We start from the raw sequence: 20,075 nt of genomic DNA on the forward strand, positions 1-20,075 counted from the left end.
GTTTGGCACTAGTTCATATAATGGGCTAGTCTCTGATACTTTAGCTCCAGGTGTGTGGCACTGGTTCATATAATGGGCTAATCTCTTATACTTTAGCTCCAGGTGTGTGACACTAATTCATATAATTGCCTGGTCTATAATACTTTACCTCCAGGTGTGTAGCACTATTTGATATAATGGGCTGGTCTCTAATACTTTAGGTCCAGGTGTTAGACACCATTTCATATAATGGGCTGGTCTCTAATACTTTAGCTCCAGGTGTGTTGCACTAGTTCATATAATGGGCTGGTCTCTAAAACTTTAGCCCCAGGTGTGTGACACTGGTTCATACAATGGGCTGGACTCTAATACTTTAGCTCCAGGTGTGTGACACTAGTTCATAAAATGGGCTGGTCTCTAATACTTTAGCTCCAGGTGTGTAGCACTGGCTCATATAATGGGCTAGTCTCTAATACTTTATCTCCAGGTGTGTGACACTAGTTCATATAATGGGCAGCTCTCTAATACTTTTACTCCAGGTGTGTGACACTAGTTCATATAATGGGCTGGTCTTTAATACTTTAGCTCCAGGTGTGTAGCACTGGTTCATATAATGGGCTAGTCTCTAATACTTAAGCTCCAGGTGTGTAGCACTAGTTCATGTAATGGGCTAGTCTCTAATACTTTAGCTCAAGGGTATGTGACACTAGTTCATATAATAGGCTGGTCTCTAATACTTTAGCTCCCAGTGTGTAGCACTAGTTCAAATAATGGGCTAGTCTCTAATACTTTAACTCCAGGTGTGTGACACTGGTTCATATAATGGGCTGGTCTCTAATACTTTAGCTCCAGGTGTGTAGCACTGGTTCATATAATGGGCTAGTCTCTAATACTTTAGCTCCAAGTGTGTGTCACTAGTTCATATAATGGGCTGGTCTCTAATACTTTAGCTCCAGTTGTGTACACTGGTTCATATTATTGGCTAGTCTCTAATACTTTAGCTCCAGGTGTGTGACACTAGTTCATATAATGGGCTGCTCTCTAATACTTTAGCTCCATGTGTTTGGCACTAGTTCATATAATGTGCTAGTCTCTGATACTTTAGCTCCAGGTGTTTGACACTAGTTCATATAATCGGCTAGTCTCTAATACTTTAGCTCCAGGTGTGTAGCACTGGTTCATATAATGGGCTTGTCTCTAATACTTTAGCTCCAGGTGTGTGACACTAATTCATATAATTGCCTGGTCTCTAATATTTTACCTCCAGGTGTGTAGCACTATTTGATATAATGGGCTGGTCTCTAATACTTTAGGTCCAGGTGTTTGACACCATTTCATATAATGGGCTGGTTTCTAATACTTTAGCTCCAGGTGTGTTGCACTAGTTCATATAATGGGCTGGTCTCTAAAACTTTAGCTCCAGGTGTGTGACACTGGTTCATACAATGGGCTGATCTCTAATACTTTAGCTCCAGGTGTGTGACACTAGTTCATATAATGGGCTGGTATCTAATACTTTAGCTCCAGGTGTGTAGCTCTCGCTCATATAATGGGATAGTCTCTAATACTTTAGCTCCAGGTGTGTGACACTAGTTCATATAATGGGCAGCTCTCTAATACTTTTACTCCAGGTGTGTTGCACTAGTTCATATAATGGGCTGGTCTCTAAAACTTTAGCCCCAGGTGTGTGACACTGGTTCATACAATGGGCTGGTCTCTAATACTTTAGCTCCAGGTGTGTGACACTAGTTCATAAAATGGGCTGGTCTCTAATACTTTAGCTCTAGGTGTGTAGCACTGGCTCATATAATGGGCTAGTCTCTAATACTTTATCTCCAGGTGTGTGACACTAGTTCATATAATCGGCTAGTCTCTAATACTTTAGCTCCAGGTGTGTAGCACTGGTTCATATAATGGGCTTGTCTCTAATACTTTAGCTCCAGGTGTGTGACACTAATTCATATAATTGCCTGGTCTCTAATATTTTACCTCCAGGTGTGTAGCACTATTTGATATAATGGGCTGGTCTCTAATACTTTAGGTCCAGGTGTTTGACACCATTTCATATAATGGGCTGGTTTCTAATACTTTAGCTCCAGGTGTGTTGCACTAGTTCATATAATGGGCTGGTCTCTAAAACTTTAGCTCCAGGTGTGTGACACTGGTTCATACAATGGGCTGATCTCTAATACTTTAGCTCCAGGTGTGTGACACTAGTTCATATAATGGGCTGGTATCTAATACTTTAGCTCCAGGTGTGTAGCTCTCGCTCATATAATGGGATAGTCTCTAATACTTTAGCTCCAGGTGTGCGACACTAGTTCATATAATGGGCAGCTCTCTAATACTTTTACTCCAGGTGTGTTGCACTAGTTCATATAATGGGCTGGTCTCTAAAACTTTAGCCCCAGGTGTGTGACACTGGTTCATACAATGGGCTGGTCTCTAATACTTTAGCTCCAGGTGTGTGACACTAGTTCATAAAATGGGCTGGTCTCTAATACTTTAGCTCTAGGTGTGTAGCACTGGCTCATATAATGGGCTAGTCTCTAATACTTTATCTCCAGGTGTGTGACACTAGTTCATATAATGGGCTAGTCTTTAATACTTTAGCTCCAGGTGTGTACCACTGGTTCATATAATGGGCTAGTGTCTAATACTTAAGCTCCAGGTGTGTAGCACTAGTTCATATAATGGGCAGCTCTCTAATACTTTTACTCCAGGTGTGTGACACTACTTCATATAATGGGCTAGTCTTTAATACTTTAGCTCCAGGTGTGTACCACTGGTTCATATAATGGGCTGGCCTCTAATACTTTAGCTCCAGGTGTGTGACACTAGTTCATATAATGGGCTGGTCTCTAATACTTTAGCTCCAGGTGTGTGACACTAGTTCATATAATGGGCTATTCTCTAATACTTTACCTCCAGGTGTGTGACACTAGTTCATATAGTGGGCTGGTGTCTAATACTTTAACTCGAGGTGTGTGACACTGGTTCATATAATGGGCTGGTCTCTAATACTTTAGCTCCAGGTGTGTAGCACTGGTTCATATAATGGGCTAGTCTCTAATACTTTAGCTCCAGGTGTGTGTCACTAGTTCATATAATGGGCTGGTCTCTAATACTTTAGCTGCAGGTGTGTAGCACTGATTCATATAGTGGGCTGGTGTCTAATACTTTAGCTCCAGGTGTGTGGCACTAGTTCATATAATGAGCTGGTCTCTAATACTTTAGCTCCAGGTGTATAGCACTGTTTCATATAATGGGCTAGTCTCTAATACTTAAGCTCCAGGTGTGTGACACTAGTTCATATAATAGGCTAGTCTCTAATACTTTAGCTCCATGTGTTTGGCACTAGTTCATATAATGGGCTAGTCTCTGATACTTTAGCTCCAGGTGTGTGACACTAGTTCATATAATCGGCTAGTCTCTAATACTTTAGCTCCAGGTGTGTAGCACTAGTTCATATAATGGGCTGGTCTCTAATACTTTAGCTCAAGGGTATGTGACACTAGTTCATATAATGGGCTGGTCTCTAATACTTTAACTCCAGGTGTGTGACACTGGTTCATATAATGGGCTGGTCTCTAATACTTTAGCTCCAGGTGTGTGACACTGGTTCATATAATGGGATGGTCTCTAATACTTTAGCTCCAGGTGTGTAGCACTGGTTCATATAATGGGCTAGTCTCTAATACTTTAGCTCCATGTGTGTGTCACTAGTTCATATAATGGGCTGGTCTCTAATACTTTAACTCCAGGTGCGTGACACTACTTCATGTAATGGGCTGGTCTTTAATACTTTAGCTCCAGGTGTGTAGCACTGGTTCATATAATGGTCTAGTGTCTAATACTTTAGCTTCAGGTGTGTGACACTAGTTCATATAATGGGCTGCTCTCTAATACTTTAGCTCCATGTGTTTGGCACTAGTTCATATAATGGGCTAGTCTCTGATACTTTAGCTCCAGGTGTGTGACACTGGTTCATATAATGGGCTGGTCTCTAATACTTTAGCTCCAGGTGTGTGACACTGGTTCACATAATGGGCTGGTCTCTAATACTTTAGCTCCAGGTGTGTAGCACTGGTTCATATAATGGGCTAGTCTCTAATACTTTAACTCCAGGTGTGTGTCACTAGTTCATATAATGGGCTGGTCTCTAATACTTTAGCTCCAGTTGTGTACACTGGTTCATATTATTGCCTAGTCTCTAATACTTTAGCTCCAGGTGTGTGACACTAGTTCATATAATGGGTTACTCTCTAATACTTTAGCTCCATGTGTTTGGCACTAGTTCATATAATGGGCTAGTCTCTGATACTTTAGCTCCAGGTGTGTAGCACTGGTTCATATAATGGGCTAGTCTCTAATACTTTAGCTCCAGGTGTGTGACATTAATTCATATAATTGCCTGGTCTCTAATATTTTACCTCCAGGTGTGTAGCACTATTTGATATAATGGGCTGGTCTCTAATACTTTACGTCCAGGTGTTTGCCACCAATTCATATAATGGGCTGGTTTCTAATACTTTTACTCCAGGTGTGTGACACTACTTCATATTATGGGCTGGTCTTTAATACTTTAGCTCCAGGTGTGTAGCACTGGTTCATATAATGGGCTAGTCTCTAATACTTTAGCTCCAGGTGTGTGACACTGGTTCATATAATGGGCTGGTCTCTAATACTTTAGCTCCAGGTATGTAGCACTGGTTCATATAATGGGCTAGTCTCTAATACTTTAGCTCCAGGTGTGTGTCACTAGTTCATATAATGGGCTGGTCTCTAATACTTTAGCTGCAGGTGTATAGCACTGATTCATATAAGGGGCTGGTCTCTAATACTTTAGCTCCAGGTGTGTGGGACTAGTTCATATAATGGGCTAGTCTCTAATACTTTAGCTCCAGGTGTATAGCATTGGTTCATATAATGGGGTAGTCTCTAATACTTTAGCTCCAGGTGTGTGACACTAGTTCATATAATGAGCTAGTCTCTAATACTTTAGCTCCAGGTGTATAGCACTGGTTCATATAATGGGCTAGTCTCTAATACTTTAGCTCCAGGTGTGTGACACTAGTTCATATAATGGGCAGCTCTCTAATACTTTTACTCCAGGTGTGTGACCCTACTTCATATAATGGGCTGGTCTTTAATACTTTAGCTCCAGGTGTGTAGCACTGGTTCATATAATGGGCTAGTCTCTAATACTTTACCTCCAGGTGTGTGACACTAGTTCATATAATGGGCTGGTCTCTAATACTTTAGCTCCAGGTGTGTGACACTAGTTCATATAATGGGCTAGTCTCTCATACTTTAGCTCCAGGTGTGTGACACTAGTTCATATAATGGGTTACTCTCTAATACTATAGCTCCAGGTGTGTAGCACTAGTTCATATAATGGGCTAGTCACTAATACTTTAGCTCTAGATGTGTAGCACTGGTTCATATAATGGGCTAGTCTCTAATACTTTAGCTCCCAGTTTGTAGCACTAGTTCAAATAATGGGCTAGTCTCTAATACTTTAGCTCCAGGTGTGTGACACTAGTTCATATGGTGGGCTGGTGTCTAATACTTTAACTCCAGGTGTGTGACACTGGTTCATATAATGGGCTGGTCTCTAATACTTTAGCTCCAGGTGTGTAGCACTGGTTCATATAATGGTCTAGTCTCTAATACTTCAGCTCCAGGTGTGTGACACTGGTTCATATAATGGGCTAGTCTCTAATACTTTAGCTCCAGGTGTGTACCACTGGTTCATATAATGGGCTAGTCTCAAATACTTTAGCTCCAGTTGTGTGACACTAGTTCATATAATGGGCTAGTCTCTAATACTTTAGCTCCAGGTGTGTAGCACTAGTTCATTTAATGGGCTATTCTCTAATATTTTAGCTCCAGGTGTGTGACACTAGTTCATATAATCGGCTAGTCTCTAATACTTTAGCTCCAGGTGTGTAGCACTGGTTCGTATAAAGGGGTGCTCTCTAATACCTTACCTCCATGTGTGTGGCACTAGTTCATATAATGGGCTAGTCTCTAATACTTTAGCTCCAGGTGTGTAGCACTGGTTCATATAATTGGCTAGTCTCTAATACTTTAGCTCCAGGTGTGTGACACTAGTTCATATAATTGGGTACTCTCTAATACTTTAGCTCCAGGTGTGTGGCACTAGTTCATATAATGGGCTAGTCTCTAATACTCTAGCTCCAGGTGTGTAGCACTGGTTCATATAATGGGGTAGTCTCTAATACTTTAGCTCCAGGTGTGTGGTACTAGTTCATATAATGGGCTGGTCTCTAATGCTTTAGCTCCAGGTGTGTGACACTAGTTCATATAATGGGCTGGTCTCAAATACTTTAGCTCCAGATGTGTAGCACTGGTTCATATAATGGGCTAGTCTCTAATACTTTAGCTCCCAGTTTGTAGCACTAGTTCAAATAATGGGCTAGTCTCTAATACTTTAGCTCCAGGTGTGTGACACTAGTTCATATATTGGGCTGGTGTCTAATACTTTAACTCCAGGTGTGTGACACTGGTTCATATAATGGGCTGGTCTCTAATACTTTAGCTCCAGGTGTGTAGCACTGGTTCATATAATGGTCTAGTCTCTAATACTTTAGCTCCAGGTGTGTGACACTAGTTCATATAATGGGCTAGTCTCTAATACTTTAGCTCCAGGTGTGTAGCACTAGTTCATTTAATGGGCTAGTCTCTAATATTTTAGCTCCAGGTGTGTGACACTAGTTCATATAATCGGCTAGTCTCTAATACTTTAGCTCCAGGTGTGTAGCACTGGTTCGTATAAAGGGCTCCTCTCTAATACCTTACCTCCATGTGTGTGGCACTAGTTCATATAATAGGCTAGTCTCTAATACTTTAGCTCCAGGTGTGTAGCACTGGTTCATATAATGGGCTAGTCTCTAATACTTTAGCTCCAGGTGTGTGACACTAGTTCATATAATTGGGTAGTCTCTGATACTTTAGCTCCAGGTGTGTGGCACTAGTTCATATAATGGGCTAGTCTCTAATAGTTTAGCTCCAGGTGTGTAGCACTGGTTCATATAATGGGGTAGTCTCTAATACTTTACGTCCAGGTGTGTGGCACTAGTTCATATAATTGGCTGGTCTCTAATGCTTTAGCTCCAGGTCTGTGGCACTAGTTCATATAATGGGCTGGTCTCTAATGCTTTAGCTCCAGGTGTGCAACACTGGTTGATATAATGAGCTGGTCTCTAATACTTTCGCTCCAGGGGTGTAGCAGTGGTTCATATAATGGGCTAGTCTCTAATACTTTAGCCCCAGGTGTGTGCCACTAGTTCATATAATGGGCTGTTCTCTTATACTTTAGCTCCAGATGTGTAGCACTAGTTCATAAAATGGAGTAGTCTCTGAAACTTTAACTCCAGGTGTGTAGCACGAGTTCATATAATGGGCTAGTATCTAATACTTTAGCTCCAGGTGAGTGACACTAGTTGATATAATTGGCTTCTCTCTAATACTTTAGCTCCAGGTGTGTTACACAAGTTCATATAATGGACTGATCTCTAAAACTTTACCTCCAGGTGTGTAGCACTATTTGATATAATGGCCTGGTCTCTAATACTTTAGGTCCAGGTGTGTGACACCATTTCATATTATGGGCTGGTTTCTAATACTTTAGGTCCAGGTGTGTTGCACTAGTTCATATAATGGGCTGGTCTCTAAAACTTTAGCTCCAGGTGTGTAATACTCGTTCATATAATGGGCTGGTCTCTAATACTTTAGCTCCAGGTGTTTGACACTAGTTCATATAATGGGCTAGTCTCTAATACTTTAGCGCCAGGTGTGTAGCACTGGTTCATATAATGGGCTAGTCTCTAATACTATAGCCCAAGGTGTGTGACACTAGTTCATATAATGGGCAGGTCTCTAATACTTTAGCTCCAGGTGTGTGACACTAGCTCATATAATGGGCTGGTCTCTAATACTTTAGCTCCAGGTGTGAAGCACTAGTTTATATAATGGGCTAGTCTCTAATATTTTAGCTCCAGGTGTGTGACACTAGTTCATATAATGGGCTGGTCTCTAATACTTTAGCTCCAGGTGTGTAGCACTGGTTCATATAATGGGCTAGTCCTAATACTTTAGCTCCAGGTGTGTGACACTAGTTCATATAATTGGGTAGTCTCTAATACTTTAGCTCCAGGTGTGTGACACTAGTTCATATAATGGGGTAGTCTCTAATACTTTAGCTCCAGGTGTGTGGCACTAGTTCATATAATAGGCTAGTCTCTAATACTTTAGCTCCAGGTGTGTAGCACTGGTTCATATAATGGGATAGTCTCTAATACATTAGCTCCAGGTGTGTGGCACTAGTTCATATAATGGGCTGGTCTCTAATGCTTTAGCTCCAGGTGTGTGACACTACTTCATATAATGGGCTTGTCTCAAATACTTTAGCTCCAGGTGTGTAGCACTGGTTCAAATAATGGGCTAGTCTCTAATACTTTAGCCCCAGGTGAGTGACACTAGTTCATATAATTGGGTAGTCTCTAATACTCTAGCTCCAGGTGTGTGGCACTAGTTCATATAGTGGGCTGGTCTCTAATACTTGAGCTACAGTTGTGTGACACTAGTTCATATAAGGGGCTGATCTCTAATACTTTAGATCCAGGTGTGTAGCACTAGTTCATATACAGTGCTGCTCTCTAATACTTTAGCTTCATGTGTGTGGCACTAGTTGATATAATGGGCTAGTCCCTGATACTTTAACTCCAGGTGTGTAGCACGAGTTCATATAATGGGCTAGTATCTAAAACTTTAGCTTTAGGTGAGTGACACTAGTTCATAAAATTGGCTGGTCTCTAATACTTTAGCTCCAGGTGTGTTACACAAGTTCATATAATGGGCTGATCTCTAAAACTTTACCTCCAGGTGTGTAGCACTATTTGATATAATGGGCTGGTCTCTAATACTTTAGGTCCAGGTGTGTTGCACTAGTTCATATAATGGGCCGGTCTCTAAAACTTTTGCTCCAGGTGTGTAATACTGGTTCATATAATGGGCTGGTCTCTAATACTTTAGCTCCAGGTGTTTGACACTAGTTCATATAATGGGCTAGTCTCTAATACTTTAGCGCCAGGTGTGTAGCACTGGTTCATATAATGGGCTAGTCTCTAATACTTTAGCCCAAGGTGTGTGACACTAGTTCATATAATGGGCAGGTCTCTAATACTTTAGCTCCAGGTGTGTGACACTAGCTCATATAATGGGCTGGTCTCTAATACTTTAGCTCAAGGTGTTAAGCACTAGTTTATATAATGGGCTAGTCTCTAATATTTTAGCTCCAGGTGTGTGACACTAGTTCATATAATGGGCTGGTCTCTAATACTTTACCTCCAGGTGTGTAGCACTGGTTCGTATAAAGGGCTGCTCTCTAATACCTTAGCTCCAGTTGTGTGGCACTAGTTCATATAATGGGCTAGTCTCTAATACTTTAGCTCCAGGTGTGTAGCACTGGTTCATATAATGGGCTAGTCCTAATACTTTAGCTCCAGGTGTGTGACACTAGTTCTCATAATTGGGTAGTCTCTAATACTTTAGCTCCAGGTGTGTGACACTAGTTCATATAATGGGATAGTCTCTAATACTTTAGCTCCAGGTGTGTGGCACTAGTTCATATAATAGGCTAGTCTCTAATACTTTAGCTCCAGGTGTGTAGCACTGGTTCATATAATGGGATAGTCTCTAATACATTAGCTCCAGGTGTGTGGCACTAGTTCATATAATAGGCTGGTCTCTAATGCTTTAGCTCCAGGTGTGTGACACTACTTCATATAATGGGCTTGTCTCAAATACTTTAGCTCCAGGTGTGTAGCACTGCTTCAAATAATAGGCTAGTCTCTAATACTTTAGCCCCAGGTGAGTGACACTAGTTCATATAATTGGGTAGTCTCTAATACTCTAGCTCCAGGTGTGTGCCACTAGTTCATATAGTGGACTAGTTTCTAATACTTTAGCTCCAGGTGTGTGACACTAGTTAATATAATGGGTTGGTCTCTAATACTTTAGCTCCAGGTGTGTAGCACTAGTTCATATAATGGGCGAGTCCCTAATATTTTAGCTCCAGGTGTGTGACACTACTTCATATAATGTGCTGGTCTGAAATACTTTAGCTCCAGGTGTTTAACACTGGTTCATATAAAGGGCTGCTCTCTAATACCTTACCTCCAGGTGTGTGACACTAGTTCATATAATTGGCTGGTCTCTAATACTTTAGCTCCAGGTGTTTTACACAAGTTCATATAAGGGGCTGATCTCTAATACTTTAGATCCAGGTGTGTAGCACTAGTTCATATACAGTGCTGCTCTCTAATACTTTAGCTTCATGTGTGTGGCACTAGTTGATATAACGGGCTAGTCTCTGATACTTTAACTCCAGGTGTGTAGCACTAGTTCATATAATGGGCTAGTATCTAATACTTTAGCTCCAGGTGAGTGACACTAGTTCATACAATTGGCTGGTCTCTAATACTTTAGCTCCAGGTGTGTTACACAAGTTCATATAATGGGCTGATCTCTAAAACTTTACCTCCAGGTGTGTAGCACTATTTGATATAATGGGCTGGTCTCTAATACTTTAGGTCCAGGTGTGTGACACCATTTGATATTATGGGCTGGTTTCTAATGCTTTAGGTCCAGGTGTGTTCCACTAGTTCATATGATTGGCTGGTCTCTAATACTTTAGCCAAAGGTGTGAAGCAATAGTTTATATAATGGGCTAGTCTCTAATATTTTAGCTCCAGGTGTGTGACACTAGTTCATATAATGGGCTGGTCTCTAATACTTTACCTCCAGGTGTGTGGCACTGGTTCGTATAAAGGGCTGCTCTCTAATACCTTAGCTCCAGGTGTGTGGCACTAGTTCATATAATGGGCTAGTCTCTAATACTTTAGCTCCAGGTGTGTAGCACTGGTTCATATAATGGGCTAGTCCTAATACTTTAGCTCCAGGTGTGTGACACTAGTTCATAAAATTGGGTAGTCTCTAATACTTTAGCTCCAGGTGTGTGACACTAGTTCATATAATGGGGTAGTCTCTAATACTTTAGCTCCAGGTGTGTGGCACTAGTTCATATAATGGGCTAGTCTCTAATACTTTAGCGCCAGGTGTGTAGCACTGGTTCATATAATGGGGTAGTCTCAAATACTTTAGCTCCAGGTGTGTGGCACTAGTTCATATAATAGGCTAGTCTCTAATGCTTTAGCTCCAGGTGTGTGACCCTACTTCATATAATGGGCTTGTCTCAAATACTTTAACTCCAGGTGTGTAGCACTAGTTCATATCATGGTGTAGTCTCTCATACTTTAGCTCCAGGTGTGTAGCACTGGTTCAAATAATGGGCTAGTCTCTAATACTTTAGCTACAGGTGTGTGACACTAGTTCATATAATAGGCTGGTGTCTAATACTTTACCTCCAGGTGTGTAACACTGGTTCATATAATGAGCTGGTCTCTAATACTTTAGCTCCAGGTGTGTAGCACTGGTTCAAATAATGGGCTAGTCTCTAATACTTTAGCCCCAGGTGAGTGACACTAGTTCATATAATTGGGTAGTCTCTAATACTTTAGCTCCATGTGTGTGGCACTAGTTCATATAGTGGGCTGGTCTCTAATACTTTAGCTACAGGTGTGTGACACTAGTTCATATAATGGGCTGGTCTCTTATACTTTAGCTCGAGATGTGTAGCACTAGTTCATATAATGGACTAGTCTCTAATACTTTAGCTCCAGGTGTGTGACACTAGTTAATATAATGGGCTGGTCTCTAACACTTTAGCTCCAGGTGTGTAGCACTAGTTCATATAATGGGCGAGTCTCTAATATTTTAGCTCCAGGTGTGTGACACTACTTCATATAATGGGCTGGTCTCAAATACTTTAGCTCCAGGTGTTTAACACTGGTTCATATAAAGGGCTGCTCTCTAATACCTTAGCTCCAGGTGTGTGACACTAGTTCATAAAATGGGCTGATCTCTAAAACTTTACCTCCAGGTGTGTAGCACTATTTGATATAATGGGCTGGTATCTAATACTTTCTGTCCAGGTGTGTTGCACTAGTTCATATAATGGGCTGGTCTCTAAAACTTTAGCTCCAGGTGTGTGACACTGGTTCATACAATGGGCTGGTCTCTAATACTTTAGCTCCAGGTGTGTGACACTAGTTCATATAATAGGCTAGTCTCTAATACTTTAGCTGCAGGTGTGTGACACTAATTCATATAATGGGCTGGTCTCTAATACTTTAGCTCCAGGTGTGTGGCACAAGTTCATGTCATGGGCTAGTCTCTTATACTTTAGCTCCAGGTGTGTGACACTAGATCATATAATTGGCTGGTCTCTAATACTTTAGCTCCAGGTGTGTTACACAAGTTCATATAATGGGTTGATCTCCAAAACTTTACCTCCAGGTGTGTGGCACTAGTTCATATAATTGGCTGGTCTCTAATGCTTTAGCTCCAGGTGTGTGACACTACTACATATAATTGGCTGGTCTCAAATACTTTAGCTCCAGGTGTGTAATACTGGTTCATATAATGGGCTGGTCTTTAATACTTTAGCTCCAGATGTGTAGCACTGGTTCATATAATGGGCTAGTCTCTAATACCTTAGCCCCAGGTGTGTGACACTGGCTCATATAATAGGCTGGTCTCTAATACTTTACCTCAAGGTGTGTAGCACTAGTTCATATAATGGGCTAGTCTTTAATATTTTAGCTCCAGGTGTGTGACACTAGTTCATATAATGGGGTAGTCTCTAATACTTTAACTCCAGGTGTGTGGCACTAGTTCATATAATTGGCTGGTCTCTAATGCTTTAGCTCCAGGTGTGTGACACTACTACATATAATTGGCTGGTCTCAAATACTTTAGCTCCAGGTGTGTAGCACTGGTTCATATAAAGGGCTGCTCTCTAATGCCTTAGCTCCAGGTGTGTAGCACTGGTTCATATAATGGGCTAGTCCTAATACTTTAGCTCCAGGTGTGTGACTCTAGTTCATATTATTGGGTAGTCTCTAATACTTTAGCTCCAGTTGTGTGACACTCGTTCATATAATGGGCTAGTCTCTAATACTTTAGCTCCAGGTCTGTGGCACTAGTTCATATAATGGGCTAGTCTCTAATACTCTAGCTCCAGGTGTGTAGCACTGGTTCATATAATGGACTTGTTTCTAAATACTTTAGCTCCAGGTGTGTAGCACTAGTTCATATAATGGGTTTATCTCCAAAACTTTACCTCCAGGTCTGTAGCACTATTTGATATAATGGGCTGGTATCTAATACTTTAGGTCCAGGTGTGTGACCCCATTTCATATAATTGGCTGGTTTCTAATACTTTAGCTCCAGGTGTGTTGCACTAGTTCATATAATGGGCTGGTATCTAAAACTTTAGCTCCAGGTGTGTAATACTGGTTCATATAATGGGCTGGTCTTTAATACTTTAGCTCCAGATGTGTAGCACTGGTTCATATAATGGGCTAGTCTCTAATACTTTAGCCCCAGGTGTGTGACACTGGCTCATATAATAGGCTGGTCTCTAATACTTTACCTCAAGGTGTGTAGCACTAGTTCATATAATGGGCTAGTCTTTAATATTTTAGCTCCAGGTGTGTGACACTAGTTCATATAATGGGGTAGTCTCTAATACTTTAACTCCAGGTGTGTGGCACTAGTTCATATAATTGGCTGGTCTCTAATACTTTAGCTACAGGTGTGTGACACTAGTTCATATAATGGGCTGGTCTCTTATACTTTAGCTCGAGATGTGTAGCACTAGTTCATATAATGGACTAGTCTCTAATACTTTAGCTCCAGGTGTGTGACACTAGTTAATATAATGGGCTGGTCTCTAACACTTTAGCTCCAGGTGTGTAGCACTAGTTCATATAATGGGCGAGTCTCTAATATTTTAGCTCCAGGTGTGTGACACTACTTCATATAATGGGCTGGTCTCAAATACTTTAGCTCCAGGTGTTTAACACTGGTTCATATAAAGGGCTGCTCTCTAATACCTTAGCTCCAGGTGTGTGACACTAGTTCATAAAATGGGCTGATCTCTAAAACTTTACCTCCAGGTGTGTAGCACTATTTGATATAATGGGCTGGTATCTAATACTTTCTGTCCAGGTGTGTTGCACTAGTTCATATAATGGGCTGGTCTCTAAAACTTTAGCTCCAGGTGTGTGACACTGGTTCATACAATGGGCTGGTCTCTAATACTTTAGCTCCAGGTGTGTGACACTAGTTCATATAATAGGCTAGTCTCTAATACTTTAGCTGCAGGTGTGTGACACTAATTCATATAATGGGCTGGTCTCTAATACTTTAGCTCCAGGTGTGTGGCACAAGTTCATGTCATGGGCTAGTCTCTTATACTTTAGCTCCAGGTGTGTGACACTAGATCATATAATTGGCTGGTCTCTAATACTTTAGCTCCAGGTGTGTTACACAAGTTCATATAATGGGTTGATCTCCAAAACTTTACCTCCAGGTGTGTGGCACTAGTTCATATAATTGGCTGGTCTCTAATGCTTTAGCTCCAGGTGTGTGACACTACTACATATAATTGGCTGGTCTCAAATACTTTAGCTCCAGGTGTGTAATACTGGTTCATATAATGGGCTGGTCTTTAATACTTTAGCTCCAGATGTGTAGCACTGGTTCATATAATGGGCTAGTCTCTAATACCTTAGCCCCAGGTGTGTGACACTGGCTCATATAATAGGCTGGTCTCTAATACTTTACCTCAAGGTGTGTAGCACTAGTTCATATAATGGGCTAGTCTTTAATATTTTAGCTCCAGGTGTGTGACACTAGTTCATATAATGGGGTAGTCTCTAATACTTTAACTCCAGGTGTGTGGCACTAGTTCATATAATTGGCTGGTCTCTAATGCTTTAGCTCCAGGTGTGTGACACTACTACATATAATTGGCTGGTCTCAAATACTTTAGCTCCAGGTGTGTAGCACTGGTTCATATAAAGGGCTGCTCTCTAATGCCTTAGCTCCAGGTGTGTAGCACTGGTTCATATAATGGGCTAGTCCTAATACTTTAGCTCCAGGTGTGTGACTCTAGTTCATATTATTGGGTAGTCTCTAATACTTTAGCTCCAGTTGTGTGACACTCGTTCATATAATGGGCTAGTCTCTAATACTTTAGCTCCAGGTCTGTGGCACTAGTTCATATAATGGGCTAGTCTCTAATACTCTAGCTCCAGGTGTGTAGCACTGGTTCATATAATGGACTTGTTTCTAAATACTTTAGCTCCAGGTGTGTAGCACTAGTTCATATAATGGGTTTATCTCCAAAACTTTACCTCCAGGTCTGTAGCACTATTTGATATAATGGGCTGGTATCTAATACTTTAGGTCCAGGTGTGTGACCCCATTTCATATAATTGGCTGGTTTCTAATACTTTAGCTCCAGGTGTGTTGCACTAGTTCATATAATGGGCTGGTATCTAAAACTTTAGCTCCAGGTGTGTAATACTGGTTCATATAATGGGCTGGTCTTTAATACTTTAGCTCCAGATGTGTAGCACTGGTTCATATAATGGGCTAGTCTCTAATACTTTAGCCCCAGGTGTGTGACACTGGCTCATATAATAGGCTGGTCTCTAATACTTTACCTCAAGGTGTGTAGCACTAGTTCATATAATGGGCTAGTCTTTAATATTTTAGCTCCAGGTGTGTGACACTAGTTCATATAATGGGGTAGTCTCTAATACTTTAACTCCAGGTGTGTGGCACTAGTTCATATAATTGGCTGGTCTCTAATGCTTTAGCTCCAGGTGTGTGACACTACTTCATATAATTGGCTGGTCTCAAATACTTTAGCTCCAGGTGTGTAGCACTGGTTCATATAAAGGGCTGCTCTCTAATGCCTTAGCTCGAGGTGTGTAGCACTGGTTCATATAATGGGCTAGTCCTAATACTTTAGCTCCAGGTGTGTGACTCTAGTTCATATAATTGGGTAGTCTCTAATACTTTAGCTCCAGTTGTGTGACACTCGTTCATATAATGGGCTAGTCTCTAATACTTTAGCTCCAGGTCTGTGGCACTAGTTCATATAATGGGCTAGTCTCTAATACTTTAGCTCCAGGTGTGTAGCACTGGTTCATATAATGGACTTGTTTCTAAATACTTTAGCTCCAGGTGTGTGACACTAGTTAATATAATGGGCTGGTCTCTAATACTATAGCTCCAGGTGTGTAGCACTAGTTCATATAATGGGCTTGTCTCAAATACCTTAGCTCCAGGTGTGTGGCACAAGTTCATATAATGGGCTAGTCTCAAATACTTTAGCTCCAGGTGTGTAGCACTGGTTTAAAAAAAGGGCTAGTCTCTAATACTTGATCTCCAGGTGTGTGACACTAGTTCATATAATTGGCTGGTCTCTAATGCTTTAGCTCCAGGTGTGTGACACTACTTCATATAATTGGCTGGTCTCAAATACTTTAGCTCCACGTGTGTTGCACTAGTTCATATAATGGGCTGGTCTCTAATACTTTAGCTCAAGGTGTGTTGCACTAGTTCATATAATTGGCTGGTCTCTAATGCTTTAGCTCCAGGTGTGTGACACTACTTCATATAATGGGCTTGTCTCAAATACCTTAGCTCCAGGTGTGTGGCACAAGTTCATATAATGGGCTAGTCTCAAATACTTTAGCTCCAGGTGTGTAGCACTGGTTCAAAAAAAGGGCTAGTCTCTAATACTTGATCTCCAGGTGTGTGACACTAGTTCATATAATTGGCTGGTCTCTAATGCTTTAGCTCAAGGTGTGTGACACTACTTCATATAATTGGCTGGTCTCAAATACTTTAGCTCCACGTGTGTAGCACTAGTTCATAAAATGGGCTGGTCTCTAATACTTTAGCTCCAGGTGTGTGGCACTAGTTCATATAATTGGCTAGTCTCTAATACTTTAGCTCCAGGTGTGTGACACTAGTTCATATAATAGGCTGGTCTCTTATACTTTACCCCAGGTGTGTAGCACTAGTTGATATAATGGTCTAGTCTCTAATACTTTAGCTCCAGGTGTGTGACACTAGTTCATATAATGGGCTGGTGTCTAATACTTTAACTCCAGGTGTGTGGCACTGGTTCATATAATGGGCTGGTCTCTAATACTTTAGCTCCAAGTGTGTGACACTAGTTCATATAATGGGCTGGTCTCTAATACTTTAGCTCCAGGTGTGTAGCACTAGCTCATATAATGGGCTAGTGTCTAATACTTTAGCTCCAGGTGTGTGGCACTAGTTCATATCATGGGATAGTCTCTAATACTTTAGCTCCAGGTGTGTAGCACTAGTTTATATCATGGGATAGTCTCTAATACTTTAGCTCCAGGTGTGTAGCACTAGTTTATATCATGGGCTGGTCTTTAATACTTTAGCTCCAGATGTGTAGCACTGGTTCATATAATGGGCTAGTCTCTAATACTTTAGCCCCAGGTGTGTGACACTGGCTCATATAATAGGCTGGTCTCTAATACTTTACCTCAAGGTGTGTAGCACTAGTTCATATAATGGGCTAGTCTTCAATATTTTAGCTCCAGGTGTGTGACACTAGTTCATATAATGGGGTAGTCTCTAATACTTTAACTCCAGGTGTGTGGCACTAGTTCATATAATTGGCTGGTCTCTAATGCTTTAGCTCCAGGTGTGTGACACTACTATATATAATTGGCTGGTCTCAACTACTTTAGCTCCAGGTGTGTAGCACTGGTTCATATAAAGGGCTGCTCTCTAATGCCTTAGCTCCAGGTGTGTAGCACTGGTTCATATAATGGGCTAGTCCTAATACTTTAGCTCCAGGTGTGTGACTCTAGTTCATATAATTGGGTAGTCTCTAATACTTTAGCTCCAGTTGTGTGACACTCGTTCATATAATGGGCTAGTCTCTAATACTTTAGCTCCAGGTCTGTGGCACTAGTTCATATAATGGGCTAGTCTCTAATACTCTAGCTCCAGGTGTGTAGCACTGGTTCATATAATGGACTTGTTTCTAAATACTTTAGCTCCAGGTGTGTAGCACTAGTTCATATAATGGGCTTGTCTCAAATACCTTAGCTCCAGGTGTGTGGCACAAGTTCATATAATGGGCTAGTCTCAAATACTTTAGCTCGAGGTGTGTAGCACTGGTTTAAAAAAAGGGCTAGTCTCTAATACTTGATCTCCATGTGTGTGACACTAGTTCATATAATTGGCTGGTCTCTAATGCTTTAGCTCCAGGTGTGTGACACTACTTCATATAATTGGCTGGTCTCAAATACTTTAGCTCCAGGTGTGTAGCACTGGTTCATATAATGGGCTGGTCTCTAATACTTTAGCTCCAGGTGTGTGGCACAAGTTCATATCATGGGCTAGTCTCTTATACTTTAGCTCCAGGTGTGTGACACTAGATCATATAATTGGCTGGTCGCTAATACTTTAGCTCCAGGTGTGTTACACAAGTTCATATAATGGGTTTATCTCCAAAACTTTACCTCCAGGTCTGTAGCACTATTTGATATAATGGGCTGGTATCTAATACTTTAGGTCCAGGTGTGTGACCCCATTTCATATAATTGGCTGGTTTCTAATACTTTAGCTCCAGGTGTGTTGCACTAGTTCATATAATGGGCTGGTATCTAAAACTTTAGCTCCAGGTGTGTAATACTGGTTCATATAATGGGCTGGTCTTTAATACTTTAGCTCCAGATGTGTAGCACTGGTTCATATAATGGGCTAGTCTCTAATACTTTAGCCCGCGGTGTGTGACACTGGCTCATATAATAGGCTGGTCTCTAATACTTTACCTCAAGGTGTGTAGCACTAGTTCATATAATGGGCTAGTCTTTAATATTTTAGCTCCAGGTGTGTGACACTAGTTCATATAATGGGGTAGTCTCTAATACTTTAACTCCAGGTGTGTGGCACTAGTTCATATAATTGGCTGGTCTCTAATGCTTTAGCTCCAGGTGTGTGACACTACTTCATATAATTGGCTGGTCTCAAATACTTTAGCTCCAGGTGTGTAGCACTGGTTCATATAAAGGGCTGCTCTCTAATGCCTTAGCTCGAGGTGTGTAGCACTGGTTCATATAATGGGCTAGTCCTAATACTTTAGCTCCAGGTGTGTGACTCTAGTTCATATAATTGGGTAGTCTCTAATACTTTAGCTCCAGTTGTGTGACACTCGTTCATATAATGGGCTAGTCTCTAATACTTTAGCTCCAGGTCTGTGGCACTAGTTCATATAATGGGCTAGTCTCTAATACTTTAGCTCCAGGTGTGTAGCACTGGTTCATATAATGGACTTGTTTCTAAATACTTTAGCTCCAGGTGTGTGACACTAGTTAATATAATGGGCTGGTCTCTAATACTTTAGCTCCAGGTGTGTAGCACTAGTTCATATAATGGGCTTGTCTCAAATACCTTAGCTCCAGGTGTGTGGCACAAGTTCATATAATGGGCTAGTCTCAAATACTTTAGCTCCAGGTGTGTAGCACTGGTTTAAAAAAAGGGCTAGTCTCTAATACTTGATCTCCAGGTGTGTGACACTAGTTCATATAATTGGCTGGTCTCTAATGCTTTAGCTCCAGGTGTGTGACACTACTTCATATAATTGGCTGGTCTCAAATACTTTAGCTCCACGTGTGTTGCACTAGTTCATATAATGGGCTGGTCTCTAATACTTTAGCTCAAGGTGTGTTGCACTAGTTCATATAATTGGCTGGTCTCTAATGCTTTAGCTCCAGGTGTGTGACACTACTTCATATAATGGGCTTGTCTCAAATACCTTAGCTCCAGGTGTGTGGCACAAGTTCATATAATGGGCTAGTCTCAAATACTTTAGCTCCAGGTGTGTAGCACTGGTTCAAAAAAAGGGCTAGTCTCTAATACTTGATCTCCAGGTGTGTGACACTAGTTCATATAATTGGCTGGTCTCTAATGCTTTAGCTCAAGGTGTGTGACACTACTTCATATAATTGGCTGGTCTCAAATACTTTAGCTCCACGTGTGTAGCACTAGTTCATAAAATGGGCTGGTCTCTAATACTTTAGCTCCAGGTGTGTGGC

This window comes from Haliotis rufescens, unplaced genomic scaffold, assembly GCF_023055435.1.
Source record: "Haliotis rufescens isolate VD_foot unplaced genomic scaffold, xgHalRufe1.0.p SCAF_14, whole genome shotgun sequence".
Lineage (NCBI taxonomy): Eukaryota > Metazoa > Mollusca > Gastropoda > Lepetellida > Haliotidae > Haliotis > Haliotis rufescens.